This window comes from Microcebus murinus, chromosome 11 (genome assembly GCF_040939455.1).
Source record: "Microcebus murinus isolate Inina chromosome 11, M.murinus_Inina_mat1.0, whole genome shotgun sequence".
Taxonomy (NCBI): domain Eukaryota; kingdom Metazoa; phylum Chordata; class Mammalia; order Primates; family Cheirogaleidae; genus Microcebus; species Microcebus murinus.
The window spans coordinates 24,818,278-24,827,599 of NC_134114.1; the positions used below are offsets into that span (position 1 = coordinate 24,818,278).

Consider the following 9,322-nt stretch of genomic DNA (forward strand, 5'->3'; position numbering starts at 1 on the left):
CGTCCTGGAAGACAATCCAATTTAGTATTTATGTTACTCTGCACGGTTGATGGTTTCGAAAGATTAATACTTATTTTGGGAACGGTTCATTGCTCTTATCTTCGAAACAGCCCAGTTCTCTTTTGCACCTGCTGTGGCTACAAGAGCGCTATTTTGGCTTGAGTCCTTCATTAAAGTGTGAGCTGCTGTCAATTCAGAACGAGCAAGAAATACTGTGCACTGCATTGAAATATTTCCATTATTTTAACTCCCAATGCCTGAGAATGAACAGATACAAGCAACATTTAAATATGGATGTGACCAATGCAATGGCAAAATGTTTTAAAAATAAATAATCAAAATAAAACTTACTGACCAAACAAAGAAACAAAAGTGGAAAAAAAATGGTCCCGAGTGGGTCTAGCCAACTGGTTATGCAGTTGTTTGGGAACTTATGGAATATTTAGCCTGACCTCTGATGGGAACAGGAAATTGAGACCCACAGAGGTAAAATGCCTTGCCCTAGCCTTCTTATGATCAATGTCACTGTTCGTCTCTGGACTCAGTTCTTTAGCATCCTTTCTATCCCGCTATACAGCTTTCATGTATCAATTCTCCAAGAGACAGCATAATGCAGTTTGGGCATCTGTAACTCTTAGCTTGGATTCTGCCAGTTTACTACTTCTACTTGGCTCATGAAGTCTAGAGCAGCCTTGAATAGGAACCACGTAGCAACAGAACTCCTCCTTGAAAGCATGGTATATGAATTATGCTTGGTATTTGGGGAGCAAACAACTGGGATCAAACTCCAGCCCTGCTATTTACCAGCTGTGTGATGCTAGTGTTCTAGTGTCCCAGGAGTGCTGTAACAAATTACCACAAACTCCGTGGCTTCAAACAATAGAAATTTATTCTTTTACAGTTCTGGAGGCTAGAAATCCAAAATCAAGATGTTGGAAGGTTCATGCTCCTTCTGAAAGCTTTAGGAAAGAATACTTCTTTGCCTCCTCCTAGCTTCTGGTGGCTGCCAGCAATGTTGGCGTTCCTTGGCTTATAGATACATCATTCCAATCTCTACCTCTGTCTTCACATGGCCTTCTTCTTCTGCCTCTGTATCCAAGTCTCCTTTTCCTTTCTCTTATAAAGATGCCAACATGTCTACTAGTTGGCTAGAATCACTCAGGACCATTTTTATTTCCATTGTATTTGGAGCCCACCCTAATTTAGACTGACCTTGTCATTATGTGATTACATTTGCGAAGGTCCTATTTCCAAATGTGGTCACATTCACAGGTACTGGGGGTTAGGACTTGAGCATATCTTTTTGGAGGATTTAATTCAACACATTAACTTAGGTAACTCTCATCACTAATCTGTCTACAGTTTCTTCCTTTGTGTAACAGGATAAAATACCTCTCTTCCAGGTTGATGTCAACACTCAATGAGATAATAATGTATATAATACGCTTGGCATATAGTAGGTGCTCTGTAGACAATGCCAGGTCCTCACTCAGACTTCTTTATTCTTGGAGTCAAGCTCAGTGACTTGCACATAGTAGGTATAAGTTTGTCAGTGGATTGATTTTCCAAATCAGAGGGGTTAATGCCCAGTGGACATGGCACCAGAGGGCCCAAAGAAGTCCTGGCTATGCATTCTCTAAGAGTCTCTTCACAAGCAAGATTCTACTGGGCCCTCTTGGAGGATCACTGTTGACATGCACTTACTGGTTCCATCAGCTTTCTTCTTAAACCACAACGGGTGGCTTCCTTTCTGCACATGTGGTGTTCTGCTTGTATTTAGCAGCAACTGATATTAGTTATGGGAAAGAAACCTCCACTTTCTATGTGGAATTAACACAAAGACATTTACACTATTGAATTAGGGCTCCTAATTTGGCTTTATGATAAGCGAGGCCCTGATCAGAATACTGAAAAATGAATAAAAATGGCCTAAAGAAATGTGAATTTGTATAAATTATTTAAAATGGGCAAGTTTTATTAGAAAACTATCCTGGAGAAGAACTGTTCAAAATTCATAGAAGAAATATCTCATATTATAAAAAGATCTGGGTCTTTGGAGCAAAGAAATCAGTAATCAGATAATATATTTTAGTAGAATCTAATGTGGTAAGGTGTCTCTAGAAGTTTCTTTAATGGCAAATTTTGAACAAGAGCTAAAAACAAGGAAGAACAGAAAACTAAGCCAGCAGAGTATAAGAAAGGAGGATTGTTGAGAAATTTACTTAACAGTTATAACTGTTGAAGTTCTTTTAGAGAATCAATAAAAAATTTTGGAGAGAAATTATTTATCAAATGAGCCTTTTAAATAGGATGAGAAAAATGATTCATTCATATTTTTCACAAAAAATAATTAAAACAGGGATGATGTTGCTGATTATTTTACCTTGCTATGTCCCTTTGTGGGTAGGTTCATGTGGTCTGTGTTTGATGCTATGTCCCAGACTGGCTTAGTCAGATGTACTTCTGCATGAGTTTCCACATTCAGCATTGTCACTTTCAGGGCTATAAAGTCTACTATAGCCTAGGCACTAACATGAAAGAACAAGCAAACTATTGACATCTAGGTTTTGACAATCCAGCGGAAGTCACTGAGGGACAAGGATGTTCACATAAGATATTACTAAAAAGTAGACCTTTAAAAAGAGATACCAGAATCTATATACCTGTCTTAGTTTGTTAATCACAGTTAAATTTTTGAAACTGGAAAGTGATAAGCTGACATTTTGGACAATAAATGCATTAACTGAAGACAGAATGATGAGAAGAGATCAATGATATGAAAAGTTCGGAATGTGACAAATGTGTAATCTTGACCCTGGGCTGTTGGTTTCCCTGATGGTTCAGAGTTGAATATCCTACATATCTATCCTGAATTCCACTATTCTGGAGGTGTTACCAAATTAAATTATTTTGGTTTCTCAATGTAGGCATCACTCAGCTCTGTGGTCTCTGGCCAAGTGACTCTGCAGGGCTGTTGGCAGATTGAGTTCTTGTTCCAGAAGAGACCATAACAGTATTTCATCATCTGTTTGGTCACTATACCTAGCCCATTGACTGATAGAGCCAATGCTGTGCTTCTTGCTATGGGTGTGTAGGTCAATAAGCCAGGCTAGCACTGGGCCCCAGCTAACAGGAGAATACTGGGATTGGATTTTTCATATTGATTTCATTGATTATCACAAGCATAGCAACATAGTATGCATGTTATGTATTGGGCACTAAAAAAAAAAATTTTACCTAAATAATGTGACACAGAAATGAATTATCCTTTGTAGTAATCTCCTTGAGACATTACATATTTGTTCAAACAGTGATCCTACATTTGCACTCAACATTTTTTTGGAATTGTTATGAGGGACAATTAGTAATTCATACAAGGATATCACTTTCTTTTATTATTTTTATATTTTCCTTAATTTTTATAATATATTTATAATTTATTTTGATTCACTTTTTTCATTATACTTTATATTACAATAATGTATATTCTGTCTTTCTTGGTTTTGTTTGGTTTTTGTTTGTTTGTAATGATCTCTGCTTCCTTATACTTTTCAATGATGTGATGATGATGATAATATACTAATGGTAAACATGAATACTGTATCAACTGGTTAATCTGCATTTTTTAATTCCTCTTTTTAAAAAGATATTTGAAATGTGACTTTATTCTGATTCTAAAGAAAAAGGAATGGGAATGACAGTAACAAACATTTCACCACTGAATATTGTGATGTGACTGTAGCAGTATCACACAGTATTCGAAACTCAGGAAGTTTTGCATTCCAAAACAGCTTGTGAAACGTCACTTGACTGGTGAATTTGAGAAGGACATAGCCACCTTGGGTGTTGAGGTCCATCTCCTTGTGTTCCACAACCACAAAGGGCCATGAAGTTCAGAGTATGGGACATGGCTGGCCATGAAAAATTTGGTGAGCTGAGAAATGTCTATTATATCCAAGCCTAGTGAGCCATTATGATGTTTCATGTATAAATAACATTGAGAGTTACAGAATGTGCCTAAGTGACATAGAGATCTGGTATGAATATATGAAAACATCCTTATCGTGTTGTGTGGCAACAAAGTGGATATTAGGATAGAAAAAAGAAGGCAAAGTCTATTGTCTTCCACGAAAAGAAGAATCTTTAAAACAAGGATGTTTTTGCCAAAAGTAACTACGACTTTGAAAAGCCCTTCCTCTGGCTTGCTAGAAAACTCACTGGAGACCCTAACTTGGAGTCTGTAGCCATGCCTGCTCTTGCCCCACTAGAGGTTGTCCTGGACCTAGCTTTGGCAGCCCAATATGAACATGATTTAGAATTTGCTGTCCCCAGTAAAGATGATTACCTGTGAGAAAATGAGGCTGGAGCCCAGCGTCAGGAGTCTAGTTTCATGGGTAATTGTCCTGTGATGTTAGTGGTGCAGTGTGTTTGCCACTTTGTTATACAGCCGACCAGAATACGTGCTTCGTCTTTGGGGTGCTGACAGAGACGCATGGGCCTTGGAGTGAATGTGGCAGTCAAGGAGATCATTTTATAAATGTCTTAATTACTCATATAACTGATCATGGAGCTTGGAAGTTTTTTTTTGCTCTTTACAAATAGAAATTGACCTCAAAAGCAAAAAGATTTCTTGTCACTAGGAACATATAAAAGACAATGCTGGAGACAGATCTGACTCTGATTCTTGTCTCTTTGTTTAGGCTGCCTGACAATAAATCTTTCTGTCTGCAAAACCCTGATGTTTGGCTTTCCCTTGTGCACAGGCAAAGAAACCCAGTTTGGTTCAGTTACAAAATGGCACCCTAGATGGGACTAAATTAAAGTCCCTTCTGAATTTTTTTGCCCGTGTCTCTCTGGCCCCATGTGAGGAATTGGCTCTGAAAGCAGGTCTGAGCAGCTGCTGGGGACGTTTGACTGACGGGGCAATTCCATCCTGGCTCCTGCATCCCCGGCCCAGCGCTGACCTCAGGTGATTTTACTTCCATTTTTGCAGCAGAAAAAAGTTTGGATTTTGGAAGACATCATTTACTCTCTTTTTTTGGTGAATAACGTTGGTACAAGTGACTGACTCTCTCACCTCCTTTTTTGTTGATTTCCAGGAGGTGGTGGCAGGGGGTGTGGGTGGGGTGGGTTTTGGGGGGATTTCCCCTTTGGTTGAAAGGGGGTACCCTTACAAAGGTACTCTCGACTAGGAACTTGGAACTTGGATGTGTGTGCATATATATTAAGTGTCACTGGTTCTGTTTGCGTGTTTGCGTTCTGATCTGGGTAGTAATATTTGGTATAAGCAGAGGTTAAAACTTTGATGGTCACAGCAACAGCCTAATTATTTAAGTGCGTGTCCTCAGACTGCAGTGCTCCCTCTGGCCCTTTTAGGGTGCTTTTAGGTGACTGGGGTATATCCAGCCATCAGTGATTCTCTGGGAATTAATAAGCACCACACCACAGACCCCAAACCCCTCCCCAGTGCAGGGCCTTGCTTTGGCCACTTCTGATAAACCTTCATGCAAAATAGAGGATGTTAATTGTAATAGGACTCCAGCTGCTCAAGTTATATAGGTAAACTACAAAAAGTATTAATAGGAGGGGGATTGGGGATGTCGATGTCTCCTTTGGTGGAGATGGCCTTTAAGTTATTTAACAGCCTTGACCAAGTCCACAGGAAAAGAAAAGCCTCAAGCTCTGACAGCCATCCTCAAAGAGCTGTTCTAAAAGTTAACTTTGTTCAATGTCAGAGTCATTGCAATGATTACATAGCCTCCAAGAAGATGACTTTTGAAGGAGAAAGCACTCATTGGAATGTAAGCTGTAGCATACTTAGTAGAAATGACACTATTTTATAGTGCATTAAATAAGTCAGGTTTAGCTAGTAAGAGGAGTTATGCCACTCACCTGCTAAAAATGGTGTATATGTATTTGCCATTATAAAATGCATTCTTCTATAAAAGGTGACACAGCATTTCCAATGAAAGTTGGATCTAAGAATAGCTTGATCTAAGAATCAAGTTCAGAAGAGTCACCCTGGGGGAGAAATGCTCAGCAGTTTGTATTTAAATAGCTTCCTTCAATATATTCCTGTTACTCGTTGCATATGACCTTACATGTAATTCATGTTTATGATTGCTTGAGTGAGAAGGAGTATTTAACTTTTGGAATTACAAATTATTAACTTTTTTATGTTGTACTGTGACAGTTAATTTCTGAGAGTAGATAAAATGCAAGGGACTGTAGCGGTTTGTTGGGTGGAAGAAAATTTCAGTGATGGGTCCTAGTGCTGCACGTTGAGGGGCAAATTCGGCCCTCCCTTTTCTCCCTCTCACCCATATCAAATTGTCCACTTTGGTCTCCAGAGGACCAGGATTGCCAACACAGCTGCTGACAGAGAAATTTTGCTCTCTTTGCTTTTGACTGCTATTGGCTTTCTGATCCTGTGTTATATCCCACTGAAGCCAAGCCTGTATAACCAGGAGGACACGCTTACTGGTTTCTTCCTTTCTGTTTCTAGGCCTAACTCTTCAGGGCTTAGCAGGGCAGGAAAGGGAGAAGTGAAATTCTTTGTCCCTCTTCTGCAAAGCCTGTGAAGCATAGCTTTTTTCCCCTTAACTTTTTCTCACTTCAGTGCATCTGAGGGATATAACTCATGCTCTGTAAATATAGATGCTTCCTGTGTCTACCCTTGGGGAGAGGGTTTACCGCCCCTGTTGTAGTCTGCTATACAGAGATACCATAGACTGAGTGGCTTAAACAACATTTATTTTGTATAATCCTGGAGGCTGGGAAGTCCAAGAGCAAGGTGTCTGCATATCTGGGGAGGGCCTGCTTCCTGGTTTGCAGATGGCCATCTTGCTGTACCCTCATGTGGCAGAGAGCACAGAGAGAGGAAGCAAGCTCTCTTATGTCTCTTTGTATGAGGGCACTGATCCATTCATGAGAGCTACATTGTCATGAGTGTTATCTCCTAAAGGCCCCAATCTCATTATACCATCCCACTGGGTCAGGGGTTCAATATATGAATCTGTGGGGTAACACAAGCATTCAGTCCATAACCCACCCCTTACATTGTACTGTCTCCCTCCTAACTCTGCAGATTCACTGACTTGGAGGATGCCCAGGGTTTCATTTTACTTATTTTCCCTTTTGCATGTTTTATCCAGATGACCCCATTCTAGGTGTTCCTAAGACCTCTAGACATCCAAACCTACCATATCCTTTAATATCCAAGTAGAAAAGTTGGTGCTAGCATTTCATGTGCCATGGGATCTACAGCATTCTCCTTAAATTTTCCCTGAATATTCTGGAAGGAGTTATGTTCTCCTAGTTATTCATGCTGTGATCTGCTTCCTTGTTTTAGCCTGGATGCTAAACCAGAGGCTGTTGACCCTCTCTGTGTCCATCATGTCCCTGATTTATCACACTATTCTTTTCCCTTTATTTCTCATTTCCTCCTCTTTGTATGTTACTGCTATGATTTTTGTGCTATAAACTCAGGCTCTTGAGCAATGTGACTTTCTTGATTTCTCTATGATTGTATTTAATGATCACCATTTCCTCTAGTGGCAGAAGCTTAATCTTAGCCAGTTTCAGGGCAAACTCATGATTTCTCCCCTTCCCTTTTTCTCTTCTTTTAAATTCTGGGCGGGGGTCAGGTGGGCTTACATGGTATCAGAACATCAAGGGTGGTGGAATGTTATAGCCTGTTGGCCTCATTTGTCTGTGTTGGCCTTGGCTTAAATGTTCAGCTTGTCTAGTTCTTGTCCTTCTCACTTCTTCACACTGGTATTTGTTGAGATGTCCTTTGCTCTGCCCACTCTATGCAAGTCATGGCTGGTAAGATCTCCTTGTTCGACTACAAGGTCTTCTCAGATCTGCTGGCTGTCTGTGACACATCTGTGCTACTCTTGGCCAAAGGGAAAGACATTCTACTGAGTCCTGCAGCACCCTGGGGCATCCTGAGACTCTGTGAGGCCGCCTGAGGCCTGCCTTCCTGACAAAACACACACTCTACCCACTATAGGGTTGTGAGGTAGAGAGGAGAGCTTGCCCACCTGGAAAGCAAAGCACTAGTTTCCTTTGTTCTCAGATCTCCAAATCCTCTGGAGATTTGATGGTTCCTTCCTTCCTCTGGGCTAATCTGGGGACAAGGAACAGAGCAACTCCTCAAAGAGACTAAAGATGCTGGGAACGGTGGCTTGCCATTATAATCCTAGCACTTTAGGGGGCAGAGGCAGCAGAATCCCTTGAGGTCAGCGTAAGGTTTTCCTGAGGAGAGAGAGAGAGAGAGAGAGAGAGAGAGAGAGAGAGAGAGAGAGAGAGAGAGAGAGAGAAGGGCCAAACTACGTGGCTTTATTGAGTGTTCCTGGGTGAGGTTCATGGGTCCTGAGAGAGGGACCAGAGAAGTCATCCCCATTTGAAAGGGGTGAAGGTTTTTATACTGTCTGAGGCGGGCTAGAGACTTTTGGTGGGAAGAGCTGGGGAATCTTCACTGTGACCTTTGGTGGTTATTGAGAAACGGGAGGGGTTGGCAGTATTTGCAGAATCCAGGAACTGAAACGTGGGTATGGACTCCAGGGACCAAAACCTTCTTATCTGGGTGGGCATGTGGGAGTGGTTATTCCTTAACTTAGTTGGGCCTACCAGTTATTTTTGTGGGTCTTGTGGGCTTCTCCTTTTTTTCTTTAGGAAGGGGAGGGGGTGCCCACCACCAGCCTTACAGTCAGGAGTTTGAGATCAGCCTGAACAACATAGTGAGACCCCCAGCTCTATAAAAAATACAAAAATTAGCTTAGCCTGTGTGTGAGCCTGTAGTTCCAGCTGTAGGAGGCTGAGGCAGGAGGATCCCTTAAGCCCAGGAGTTTGAGGTTGCTGTGATGATGCCACTTCACTCCAGCCTGCCCTGTTTAAAAAAAAAAAAAAGTCAAGAAGAGGAGTCTTATCTCCTTTCTCCTCTGACTCTTCCCTTTCACAGTCTTAAGAATATCTGGGGCGGGGGGCGGGGGTGGGTGTGTAGAAAGAACTATTTTTGACTAATCACATGTTATTTTAAATCTATAATTTATGACTGAAATCTTAATATTTTAAAAGTCAAAAGCCAAACACCTGACCCCAGTGCTCTGCTATACTGTCTTTCTCCTTGTGGGAGGCTGTAGCTGAGAAAATGGAGGGGGTGGTGGGTATGGTCAGAAAGCAGGAAGGATTCGAACAAGAGCTGCGTTGGGTAACATTTCAAAATAATATCCTGCTACGTGAATAAGTCTTTTTCTGAAGCTTTTGGAGTACTGGAGGGTGGCACCGGAACAGTGGCTTGCAGGCATCCAAGGACAGT

The 9,322-nt window shown here is 41.2% G+C and overlaps 1 pseudogene; it reads left to right on the plus strand.

Moving 5' to 3' along the window:
• LOC105856611 (GTP-binding nuclear protein Ran-like) overlaps positions 1 to 4,351 on the plus strand; it is a 57,348-nt pseudogene extending 52,997 nt beyond the window's left edge.
• The last annotated feature ends 4,971 nt before the right edge of the window (positions 4,352 to 9,322 follow it).